We start from the raw sequence: 13,656 nt of genomic DNA, 5'->3' as shown, positions 1-13,656 counted from the left end.
TTCCTATTCATCTCAAAGCTACTCCCTCTCTCCCCCACCCCCACCCACCACATTACTGATGAAGGCCTTATGCCTGACACATTCATTCTCCTGCTCCTCGGATACTGCCTGAACTGTTGTGCTTCTCCAGTGCCACACTTTTCGACGTACCTCTATTCCACTCAATCTTAAGCAATTCTCCTAAATTTGCTTTGCCTGTTATGAGAAATAGTTATTTAGTTAATTATGACATCATACTAATGGCAGCTGTAGAATGGAATATCTTAGCTTTCAGTCAGCGATTTCAAATGTTTGTGGTCTGTCAACATAGTGGAACCGGGGAATGTCTGTCACTCTATTATGTGCAATAAATAAATTCAACGTGACTCCAATTTACAAATTTGAAAAAAATAACCTTGGAAAAGATTCTCATGACATTCTTGAAATTTTTCAAATGCTTATCAGGACAAATTTCCTGGTCCTAATGGATGTTAACTGCTATGAGGAACAAGGTTAAGGTTTAATGTAAAGTTTTGTTGATAAGTTGCCATGGCAATCCAACCATAAACTTTAAATGTATCCCTTGCAGTTGATCGTGCATACATCATGATCATTGGTTCACATGGACTTGCTTATTAAAAATTTATTTATCAGGAATGAAATCAACCTCTTCCCTAAAACCATTACAAAGCATGTGACATTGCAAAGCATGTGGTATCCTGAATACAGTAACAAACTGAAGGAAAATCTGGTCAGAGAAAGTGAGAAATTGTAATTAAATAAAATAGTAAATTTAAAGCACCACTAGAAAATTAATTTATAATGAAAACGGAAAGTCATACCACCACAGGATCTCTCAAGAAAATCTGAAAGCATGTCAAATGTGTTTAGTTATTTGGATGCACGATATCTGTTGACAATCAATACTGGTAAAATATTTAAAATGAAAAGATTATTTTATTAAACTAGGTTGTCAGAAATAATGTTCCATCGCTTTATCTAAATTTTTTTAATCAAAAATGAAAACCGAAAGAACTGCGGATGCTTTAAATCAGGGACAAAACTAGAAAATGCTGGAAAAGCTCAGCACGTCTGGTAGCAGCGGTGGAGAGAAATCAAAGTTAACAAAACTCCAGTTCTGAGGAAGGGTCACTCGACCTGAAACATGAACTCTTATTTCTCTCCACAGATGCTGCCAGACCTGCTGAGCTTTCCCAACAATTAATATTTTTAATCAGCCTTGTTCAGAGATGTAACTACACACTTCTGACATGTGTGGAGCTTCAACTCAGGCTTTCTGGCTCAGAGGTAGGGACACTACCACAATTCCTGATTAGTAACATCTGCTGATGTCATGTGGGTAAATGATGAGGAGCTGAGGAATATAACAGAAAGTTAAGCTAGTCTTTTATCATTCCACATGTTGTGGCCTCTTTTCACTCCCCATTTCTCACTGTCCTTCACGACCCTCATTTTTAATTTTCTGGCTTTCTCAGTTTTGTAACTACCTCTTCTTCTGTTGGCTTGATTAATTCATCAGTCCCTTTTATTTAGTTATTCCAAATCACCAAGCCTTTGTATACAATCACTTTTTCAATGGACTCCACCAAATGCAACTGAATGAAGAAGAACATTGGTATGATCTGCAGTTGTTTGAGAAATGTTGGTTTTTGTTTTCAGTTGTACGCTATCAAAGACACTTGCATGACATTGTTTGTACTCTCAGCAGGACGAAACAGCTGAGTTGTTTGACATAGGCCGTCAGCTACAAGTCTTTGTGCAGAAAGTGGTGAAGCATTGCTGGTGTGACATCCTTGCTCCACAGGATATCAATGACTGCTATTACCTTGTAGCAGGCTTAAGGTGATAACACTGTAGTTTACAAGGTTATAGAACAATTAACTACATGAACTTCATGAGTGGGGGTAGTGGGGGCAAATTTTCTTCTGAGCACTCTTAGTGAATTTAAGGATAAATGACTTTTCTGTTTGCATATCATTCCTCAATACACTTTTGACAAAGGCCTTTATTTTGAACTGAATAGATTCAAGTTTTTGTTAAACAATGACTAAAATATTCATTGACTAATATCAGCAGCAAGATTTTTTTTAGCAAAATGCCTTGGGATCTTTTATATTTATTTTATTAATAGGATATGGGCATTGCAGGCTCGGGCAGACATTTATTTCCCATCCCTAATTACACAGACACCAGTATTGCTGTGGTTCTAGAGGCGCATGTAGGCCAGACCAGGTTAAAAAAAATTGACAGATTTCCTTCTCTAAAGGACATTAGTGAATCAAATAGTTAATGGTTATAGGATATAGGATAATGGTTATGCATTAATATGAGGAAAGTGTTTTAATTCCAGGTGGGATTGGAACCCAATATCTCCAAAGCATTGATCTGCAGATCTGGATGGCTAGGCCAGTGACATTGCCATTACACCATCACCTGGTAAACCCACATGACAATATACAGTTAAAAATCACACAACACCAGGTTATTGTCCAACAGTTTAATTGGAAGCACACTAGCTTTCGGAGCGATGCTCCTTCATCAGGTGGAAGTGGAGGGCTCAATCCTAACACACAGAATTTATAGCAAAAATTTACAGTGTGACGTAACTGAAATTATACATTGAAAAATTGATTGTCTGTTAAGCCTTTCATCTGATAGAATAAAGTGATAGTTTCACTTCTTTCATGTTTAAAGCACAAAACTTTTTTTTTAAAAGTTGCATTCTCAAGTTAGCTGTTAACAATGGTGATAGCTAGACAATATGTTGAAGGTGCTGAAAATATGTTGCTGGAAAAGCACAGCAGGTCAGGCAGCATCCAAAGAGCAGGAGAATCGACGTTTCGGGCATGAGCCCTTCTTCAGGAATGAGGAAAGTGTGCCAAGCAGGTTAAGATAAAAAGTAGGGAGGAGGGACTTGGGGGAGGGGCATTTGAAATGAGTTAGATGGAAGGAGGTTAAGGTGAGGGTGATAGGCCGGAGTAGGGGTGTGCGCGGAGAGGTTAGGAAGGTGGTGCTGAGTTCAAAGGTTGGGACTGAGGCAAGGTGGGGGGAAGGAAAATGAGGAAATTGGAGAAATCTGAGTTCATCCCTTGTGGTTGGAGGGTTCCGAGGCGGAAGATGAGATGCTCTTCCGCAAGCCGTCGTGTTGCTATGGTCTGGCAATGGAGGAGTCCAAGGACCTGTATGTCCTTGGTGGAGTGGGAGGGGGAGTTGAAGTGTTGAGCCACGGGGTGGTTGGGTTGGTTCAGAGGTGTTCTCTGAAACATTCCGCAAGTAGGCGGCCTGTCTCCCCAATATACAGGAAGCCACATCGGGTGCAGCGGATGCAGTAAATGATGTGTGTGGAGGTGCAGGTGAATTTGTGGAGGATATGTAAGGATCCCTTGGGGTCTTGGAGGGAAATAAGGAGGAGGTGTGGGAACCCAACAGGGAGGGATCCCTCCTGTCTGTTGATTGTTGTGCAGTGCCCATTCATCCATTGTCGTAGTCTTTGCTCGGTTTGCGCACCTCACCAAGACCTTCCCCACACCTCTACTACTTGCCTTTAAACAACCACCAAACCTCAAACAGATCTTTGTTTGTAGCAAGCTGCCCGGCTCTCAGGACAACTCCATACAACCCTGTCATGGTAGACGCTCAAGACGAGTCAAAGTGTGGACATAGATACCACCATTATGCGTAGAGACACATCCCACCTTGTACATGGCAGGTACTCATGCGACTCAGCCAATGTTGTCTATCTTATACGTTGCAGGCAAGGATGCCCGGAGGCATGGTATATTGGGGAAACCGAGCAAAGGCTACGACAACGGATGAATGGGCACCGCACAACAAACAACAGACAGGAGGGTTCCGTCCCAGTTGGGGAACACTTCAGTGGTCCAGAACATTCAGTCTCGGACCTTTGGGTGACCATCCTCCAAGGTGGACTTCGGGACAGGCAGCAGCGAAAAGTGGCCAAGCAGAGGTTGATAGCTAAGTTCAGTACTCATAGGGAGGGCCTCAACCGGGATCTGGGTTCATGTCACATTACAGGTGACCACCATTGCACGATACACACGCACAGATACTCCACACACACACACACAGGCACTCCTATATACACATACACACGGACAAACACACACACAGATGCGCACACACAACCTTATAAACACACACACTCTCACATGCACCCCCCCACAGACTTAAGACACTCTGCACTCACTACACACACACACACACACACACACTTTCTCACACTCACAACCCCCAACCCAGACAGACACACACACACACAGACAGACAAAGATCCACATGCACACATATATTTTGTGGGGTGAATTTGTACTTGCAGAGTTACATTGTACTTTGCTCAAAAACTGCATGCATTCATGTAGAACTCTGAGCTCAAAAATTGCATGAATTTATGTAAAACTCCGTTATCTCACTTTTTAGATTAGAATCAATCTAAACATCATGGCATAGACAGAGAACACAGGGGGCCAACACCTTCAACATATTGTCTAGCTATCACCATTGTTAACAGCTAACCCGAGAATGCAAACTTTTTTAAAAAAAGGTTTTGTGATTTACACATGAAAGAAGTGAAACTATCACTGTATTCTAACAGTTGAAAGGCTTAACAGACAATCAATTTTTCAATGTATAATTTCAGTTACACCACACTGTAAATTTTTGCTATAAATTCTGTGTGTTAGGCTTGAGCCCTCCACTACCACCTGATGAAGGAGCGTCGCTTTGAAAGCTAGTGCTTCCAATTAAACCTGTTGGACTATAACCTGGTGTTGTGTGAATTTTAACTTTGTACACCCCAGTCCAACACCAGCATCTCCAAATCATGGCAATATTTATAATTGTATCTGTTCCCTTGGCTATCTTATCCTGGCTCAGGTCACTCATAATGTATCACCAATGGTTTGAGATGTGTGATTCAACATCAAGTATTGGCTGATCAGGACGCTCTCCCAATTTTTACCACCCAGCATAAGCACATTGATAGGATTTATAAGTTGATAATTCATCTGATTGGCCATTTTATAAATACACTATCTAATGCCATCCAGTCCTCGACTGAAATGTTAAATCTGCTTTCTCTCCACAGATGCTGTTAGACCTGAGAGTTTCTCCAGTAATACCTGTTTTTGTTTCAAGTCACCAAGTGGAACTTGTTGACTAAGGCCATGATTCTGAAGGGGTTAATAATCGGTTACTTTAGCTTCACCCATTCTACTTATGTCACGCATAATGTCTGTTGGCAGAGATTATGACCTGAAAGTTACTGTTTTTAGCTAAAACTATACTACATTTAGTTTTTTGGAGCCTTCTACCAAGGCTCATGCTCTGACTCCCCCTCTGTTGTATGTAACACCTTCCTTCACTTGCTCTCTTTATCTCCCATTCTCCCATTAAACTAACTCTGCATGAATTTCATGTTGCTCCTCACTCCTCTGGAACTCTTCAACACCTTTCCCCCACATGCATTCGCCCTAACATCTGTGCCATCAACTAGAAAGATGTACTAATGCCCTCACAATCCTCCTTCTGGTGAGAGAATCCTTTCTTTTGCAGAAGACTGAGACCACACCTGTGGGGATGCAGAGACATCCTTGTCCCAGTAACTGTGTAAGGAACACTTGCCCTCCAATTGCAAAGGTGTCTTAACTAGCTAGTCAATATCATGCATCGGGCACTACTTGTAACCAGTTGGCCTTTTACTTCTTGTGTCTTACAGCTGCAGCCAGCCTCCCAAGCCTCCATGAGAACCACCTATGTCCCCCAAAAGACATATCCTTGACCTCTGAGGATGACAATGCTGAGATCCTGGAGGACGCATCAGCAAGACTGCCTGCAGACTGCCCCACCCCCACCACCAGCTGTAGGCCACTAACACTAGGAGGATTGCCAGAGACTAGGCACTTGCTCAGCCCCTGTCAGGATAGGAGTCCCTGGTCTCAGCACTGAGGGACTTCATCAACATGCACAAGGACAATCAGGAGCAACAAACAGGCATTAGGGATCAATGGCCTTCAAGACCCAGAAGCTGCACCATGGCAATGAATCGTGGAACCATTTATGAGACTTCATGAACATGTTAGGCCCAAATTCATCCAAAGCAGTCTGTGGAATTTGAATGCAATAATAATAAGGTGAAATTAAGTCTAATGATGACCATGACACCATTGTCAATTGTTGCTAAAACACATGTGGTTCACTGATGTACTTTAGGGAAGGCAACTGCTGAGTTTATCTGGTCTGGCCTATGTGTGACTGCAGACCAAGAACAATATGATTGACACTGACTTTCCCCTCAGCAATTAGGGATGGGCAATAAATGCTGGTCTAGTCATGACACCTAAAGACTGTGAATGAATAAACCAAAATCCATGTCAGGCTCATGGCATGAGCTAGTAACTCGCATTAACAATACAATAGGCTGGAAGGCAAATTTCAGACAAATCGTTGACCTTCTGGTTCACCCACACAATGCTGTGTGCCATCAGTTACATACCTGAAAACAGGTCACAACAAATTCCCTTCTCATTCATTGCAACTACTTAAAATCCCTGGTTAATGGAACACTAAATTTATATGGTTTTGTACATGAACACGTAACACTATTCCATGCACTGCATACGTGACAACTTAAGGGAATCAAAACAGAACAGATGTTGGCTGTAAGTTAAAAGCCCTGCGGAGGTGAATGTGCTGCAGGTGCATGAGCTGCTTTCACCACAAAAACTTCGTCAAACTAGAGAAAAGCTGAATCAGTTTATTTCCACTCACTATTGATCTCAAAAAAATGAGCCATCAGCAAAGTTCCTAGGCACTTCTGCTCCATGCGTTTGACAACAGCTATCAACTGTAAATCAATATTACTTACCTTTTCTCTCTTTAAAAGTCAGAATCAGGTAGATACATTGTGCCTTTCAAATGAAAAAAAAAGCTGCAAATTATAATGTTGCTAAGACACTGTCGTTGCATGGATACAAAGTAAGTGTGGAGAGGTTCAGTGCAATAACAGTACAAATATATTGCTCTGTTCAAAACAAATATTGAGAATTGAAGTACCAAGGGAAATCGATGTTATATTGCTTCTTCTAGAGAATAGAAACATTTAATTATTGTCACTATTAATTATTAATCTATATTATTATAAACCAATTATATTTGTGCTTGGCATCTATCCTTCGCTGTTAAAGAGACTTGATGAACATCTGGATAACTTCACAATGGTGCTGATCACGAAAATCCATATGCTTGCACATGCAATTAAATTGAATCTTTTTACCTTGTCAAAGCAGATAAAGTACTGGAAAATTAACTATACCAAAGATATCAGATTTCAGCAGTCATACTGGGGAGACAATAAGGTGCAGCATATCATGGATCAACTATTCTTATACATAGTTTTTCCTTAGTTCTGGTGATGGGGAGAAAGTGGAAGACATTAAAAGCAGTGCAAAACACCCCTAGAATATGACGTGCAGATACTGGAACAGAATTGCCCACAGAATAAAGGATTTATGTTACCGGTTCAGATTAAACCTGAGGATTTACATTCAAATCATCAATTCTGCTGGCCAATTTACAGCAACCAATGAACTCAGACAGATTTAAAAGCACTAAGTCAGTACATTTCGAAAACAGAAGCTTCATGGGGAGAATTCTGAGTTGTGCAGAACTATTATGTGACATACATCAAAACTTACATGCAGGTAATGGGCGCCCAAGGGGTGCTTTGAAACCTCTACAGTAAAGTCAGTTATATTCATGCTGATTTTAATTTTACTAATTTAAAATAAATCCCAGTGAAAATGAATAGCAATTATAAACCTTTTTAAATAAAGTAGTTTAAATTCAACAATACTGCTGATAATTTTTAGCCCACAAAAGTATATAATTTTGCGGTGTGTTTGTGCTGGTGGAGGGCATAATTCATGAGGTAATAATATTGTTGAATTAGTAATTCATGATTCCTCAATCACAGTAAATATATAAGGGATGACCATGCAAGCTGACCACTCAAAGAGTGCAGACTATTTCAGTAGCACAAGCAGAACTTAACCTCAGGCAAGTTGAGTGAGTAACATGACTTGACATCCAAATAACTGCAGTGACAACGAAGGCTCAGTGAGCTAAAAAAAATCAGCTTTCTCTCCCTCAGAGTAAACACTGAAGAATCTTATTATGTACCACGAATTCACAAAATCGTCACCATGGTGACAATATTTTCCCTTGTACCTTTAATGAATAGGTAATGAATAAAATGTAGCGTTTAAAACTTTGTTACTTTTTAAATAAATGGAGCTGAGATTGTGAAGCATCATTGCTGTTAGCTACCAGTACTGGTTACTGATTATCAGATTTGGATTTAATTTGGTTCAAAGCTGAAGGAGGTACTGTGGGCGCTGTTTGGTGCATCATTTTGCCAGAGGTTGTCCCTGATTGTTATGCAGAGGTCGCTGTGGGGTTTTCACAGTGAAAGTTGTTTGCATTTATTAATCAAAGGAAGTCAAAGGCTCACAAAGGTATTATCAAGGGTTTTTTATGCTGGCAGAGACTGACATTCGAAATATATGATGAAGTGTTTATGAGATGCTTTGTGGTTGATTTTGGCTGTTCAAAGCATTTTACTTTGCAGGTGCAAAACCTTTTTACACTTGCACATCAAAGAAACAATTAAAATTAAAACATTGTAAACAAAGAACTGTAGTTTTTAATCTTCAGCAGCTAAGCTTTGAATAGATGGAGCATAATTAATTTCAAAGCAGTGCCTAAATTATTTCAATATTCATTCATCTCCATTTGTAATTTATTAGGTTATTTGTTATAAGTATTGTATGTTGTTTTCCATTTCATTAGGCATTTTTTAAAACTATAAAATAAAACTTTATAGCTGCACCTGCATTTTAGTTTAAAGGTGCTCATACCTTCATAACTTTCCTTTCCTGGTTTGGAATGCTGTTGCTGTGTTATTTTGTTAATGATTAAAGTAAAAGATGAAGGGTGGGTGCGGGTTGGAGTTAAAGCCATCAGACCTGGATGTAAATGGCTGGTGGCCACAAGGGAGGCACGTGCGAATGTGGGTTGCTTAGAGGATTTGCCTTGAACTTCTGGGATTTTGTTCCTGTAGTGCTGGAAGATTTTTAGCCACTCTTGCCGTTATCTGTCAGATCTTATCACACCCCTCCACTAATGGCCACATGCTCTTTTGTAGTTTCCAAGTCAACTGAATGCTAACCCATGTCCTTTCCAGACCCATAGAGCGAGTACACCCTTTGCAGGCGACCAATGAGTCCACAACAATGCTGAGAGGAATTGCTGAGAGGAAAAAAGAAAGCAATTTCACAAATATTAGGGTTCGATCGAGTGGACAGGGAGAGCCTTTTTCCAAGTATGGTGATGGCGAGCACGAGAGGGCATAGCTTTAAATTGAGGGGTGATAGATATAGGACAGATATCAGAGGTAGTTTCTTTACTCAGAGAGTAGTAGGGTATGGAATGCTTTGCCTGCAACAGTAGTAGATTCGCCAACTTTAAGTCGTCATTGGACAAGCATTTGGACGTACATGGAATAGTGTAGGTTAAATGGACTTCAGATTGGTATGACAGGTCTGCACAACATCGAGGACCGAAGGGCCTGTATTACGCTGTAATGTTCGATGTTCTATCTCCACTGTTCGTACAACTCCATAAAAGTGTCAATTTGATATATCGTTAAAGTGACAGTAATAGTGATTTCCAAAACTTCATATCAAATAAACATTAAGATATTGACAAAGATTTCTCAGAAAGAACAACCTGTTATGACCACTTAAAGATGTCAGTTAATCAAAGACAACAATTCACTTCATTTGTCAATAAAGAATCTCCTGTTAAGTTAATGGTTGTATTGGTTTTGCTTGTAGCCAAGCCTACATAGTCAGTTGGCATGGACAATACGACAGATCATGGGGAGTGACTGGATTTCATAAGTTGGCACTGGGTTGGCACAATATACAAAAGACAAGGAACTGGTTGTGGAAGCATGAGTTAGAATTGAGGTGGCATGGACAATATGTGTGACTATGGGGAATGGCTGACATTGAGTTGACCTGGACAACATAAAGTGTCCATAGGGTGGGTGAGGGGTGTGAGTTTACACTGAATTGAGCTGGTGGTTCCATGGTAAGAGCGTGGGGGACATTTTTTAAAAGGTGCCAGAATCCAGATTATGATGTACAACTCCTCTGAGGGGCTATGGAGCACAAGTTATAGAGAAGCTGGTCCAACTTCATGAATTGCTATTGGCTAGGAGATGCCTGCCCCTTCAATGTGACCAGTCAGGTCAGGGTTGCAGGGTTGAGATTACCTATATCATAATACATTCCAGCAAAAAATGGGGTGGGTTGGGAATGAAGGTGGGAATCTCACAGTTGATTCTGCACAACATTTCTAAATAGCTCCAGAATTATTCCAACTCAGTGAGAATTTGGAGAAAGGAGGTCATTTTCAATGTGATCTTTCTCAATGATCATATAAAAGGTTGCAGTCAGATTAATAATAAATCATTATCACTTGCCCAAATTGTGGCTTTATAAGACGAATTGCATGTAGTTATACTATGTTGAAAGGGAAAGATGTCGCGTTACGTTTTCTTCATATTTTTTACTTGTTGATGTCATCCAAATTAATAATGTCCATTGGCTAATCATTCCAACTAGGAGAACCCAGAAAATATTACCTAATTTGAACATATTAACACCAATGGAAAACAGAAGATATTCAGGTAGTACAAAACTTGCAAACCATCGCACTTTTACTTAACAGTATGATGCCTTTTAATATTTCTGTACATTCTTGCTTTTAAAACATCAACTGTGATCAGTGATTATTGCTAATAATTTAAGTAAACCTTCATTATTTTTCTTAAGGCTAATGTTCAGTAGTCATTCCTCAGAGTACTGAATTCCATTTTGATACTGAGTAAAATGGGCACATAGTCTTCCTGTCAAGTAGCTTTTCACATTGCTGGTGCGATAAACTAACTGCACTGTAGAATAGAACGTTTCAACACTTAACATCTAATAATATTACCTGTCTGCTGTTCAAAATTAAAGTGACTTAAGAGCAATACAAGCCACCCCACAGCCATGGAGACAATTGAGAAGCAGCACTCAGTGATGTCAAACTCCACTGATTCATGTGACAGTTTGATGCTCCATATTGCTGAAAGCAGACAGATCAACAGAGTTACTGCTAAACCAGGGGCATAATAATGCTGTGAATTTCTGTAGGACTCATTTTATTTGTGATGGAAAAGAGCTGAATGGGACAGATTTAGTTTAAAGAATATCTATTTCTCACCTATTTTTTTCTTAAGTGGACTGAGTAAGGTTGTCCAGCCTACAGGTGTTCTGCAGCTTCTTCTGATGATCAGTTGAATAAATCAAACACACTTTTTCACACAGAGGGTGATACGTGTATGGAATGAGCTGCCAGAGGAAATGGCGGAGGCTGGTGCAATTGCAACATTTAAGAGGCATTTGTGCGTATATGAATAGGAAGGGTTTGGAGGGATATGGGCCGGGTGCTGACAGGTGGGACTAGATTGGGTTGAGATATCTGGTCGACATGGACAGGTTGGACCGAAGGGTTTCCATGCTGTACATCTCTATGACTCTTTGACCTAAGGGACGAAGGAATAAGAAACTCACAAGTCAGTTCACAAGATTTTGATATACAATAGTCATTGTATAAAATTTAAGCTTGATCACAATGTTTATGTTGCTCTTGTTTCAGTTTTCTGTGCTGTCTATCGAAACAAATAATAATACACGCCATACAACTCAGTTATATATTTACAACTGTGTAGTGAAACAAATAAATAACATGTACTTTTTCGTGCCTTTCATGGCATCCAATTCTCACTTTGAAGAACTTTTCAATTGTGAAAGAAATATGGCAACCATTTTGCACACAAGTGGCTGGTAAATAACAGTAAAATTAAAGCTCAGGTTATGTCTTTTTGATTCAACAGAGAAGCTTGTTGAGTAATATTTAGCTAGTAGATCAGGAAAATTCCTTCGTCAAATAATGCACCTCCATGGGAAAGGACAGGTCTAATTTCATCTGAAAATAACGTTGCTTGGAGTATATAGTTGAAGTTTCTATAACTCTAAACTGCGTGATGTAACAGTGCCATACTTGGTAGGTGATATTATTAATGTGAGATATTTACATAGGTAGCATCCACTATAAATGTAGACATGCAAACTTATAATTGGGAAAAAAACTGGCATCAAAATATCAAAAATTGAAAATTAGAAGTTGAGATTTTCAGAACGGATATATTGCAGTGGTAGGATTTGAAATATTAATTAATGCATAATAAGTTCTGAATTTTTATTTTGAAATATGAATTTATAAATGTTCCCATTGCACATAGAATGAAATGTTGTGGAAACTAAGTTTTTATTAATATGCAATGATTGGTACAAAGGTAACTCATTACTGATGATGCTATTAGAAGTATTGTTTATTTATTCTAATTCTTTTCATTGATTCTTTCTTTACCACATATGAAACATTTATTCTCTGAATATTTATTTTGAAATTATTCGATTTTTAAAAATTAACATTCTGAATGAAATTGCTGTTATAATAATAAATTATTCAGGATTTGTGCCTTCTGTACCAAACAATAAAAAAAATGTTTCTTCAAACAGATCATTCACAAAACAAAATGGGAAGGAAGCATGTTGTACTGACTTGACGTGGCCGAGATGTGACTTTAAGCCCACAGGAAGGTCGTTGACTCTTAACTGCCTTCTGAAATAGCCAATTAAGCCACTCAGCTTTATTAAAATCCTATAATATGTTATAATATCAACCACCTGGCTTCGACTGAGGTACCAGCATTTGCAAAAAAAAGACATGGCAAAGACAAGCAATTGCCAGTCAACCTGTAGTCATATTAGAGCATACTTTGGAACAGTGAGCACTTCTGCGTACCACACATTAGGAAGAGTACACTGAGTTTGGAAGAATGCAGGATAGATTCACCAGGGTTAAATTGTGGGTTATGAATTCACAAATTGGAGTTTCCATTCTGTGGAATTTAGAAAAACAAACTGACCAATCAAAGCTTTCACATTAGTAAGTGAAATGGATAGGGTAAAAGAGACACAGAGAGGCTATTTCTTTTTGTTGGGGAGTCTCCAACTAAGATGTGTCTAGAAATTAAACAGACAAGAGTGAGATAGGGAAACAATTTTAATGGAAAAGTAGTAAAACAACTAAAATATTTATATTGCAGGTTTTAAGTAATGCAATGTGTGTTTCAGGGGCATTATAAACAAAGTGTGATACTAAACCACATAAGGAGAGATTATGGCAGATGACAAAAGATCCAGCCACAGAGATAGGTTTGAGGAAATGTCTTAAAGAAGGAAAGAGAAGTAGAGAATTGAAAAGGAGTTGTGAAAGAATTCCAGAGTTTGGGGCCAAGACACAGAATGCACAGTCACCAATCAGATATGTGCAAAAGACTAGAGTTAGGAAACTGCAGATATCTTGGAGGGTCGTGGAGATGGAGAAGATTGCAAAGATAAGGAATGCTTTGAAAACAAAGATAAGATTTTAAAAATCAAGATGTTGCACAAGGTGCCAATG

Source organism: Hemiscyllium ocellatum, chromosome 22 (assembly GCF_020745735.1).
Source record: "Hemiscyllium ocellatum isolate sHemOce1 chromosome 22, sHemOce1.pat.X.cur, whole genome shotgun sequence".
Taxonomy (NCBI): domain Eukaryota; kingdom Metazoa; phylum Chordata; class Chondrichthyes; order Orectolobiformes; family Hemiscylliidae; genus Hemiscyllium; species Hemiscyllium ocellatum.
This window is presented reverse-complemented; position numbering follows the sequence as displayed.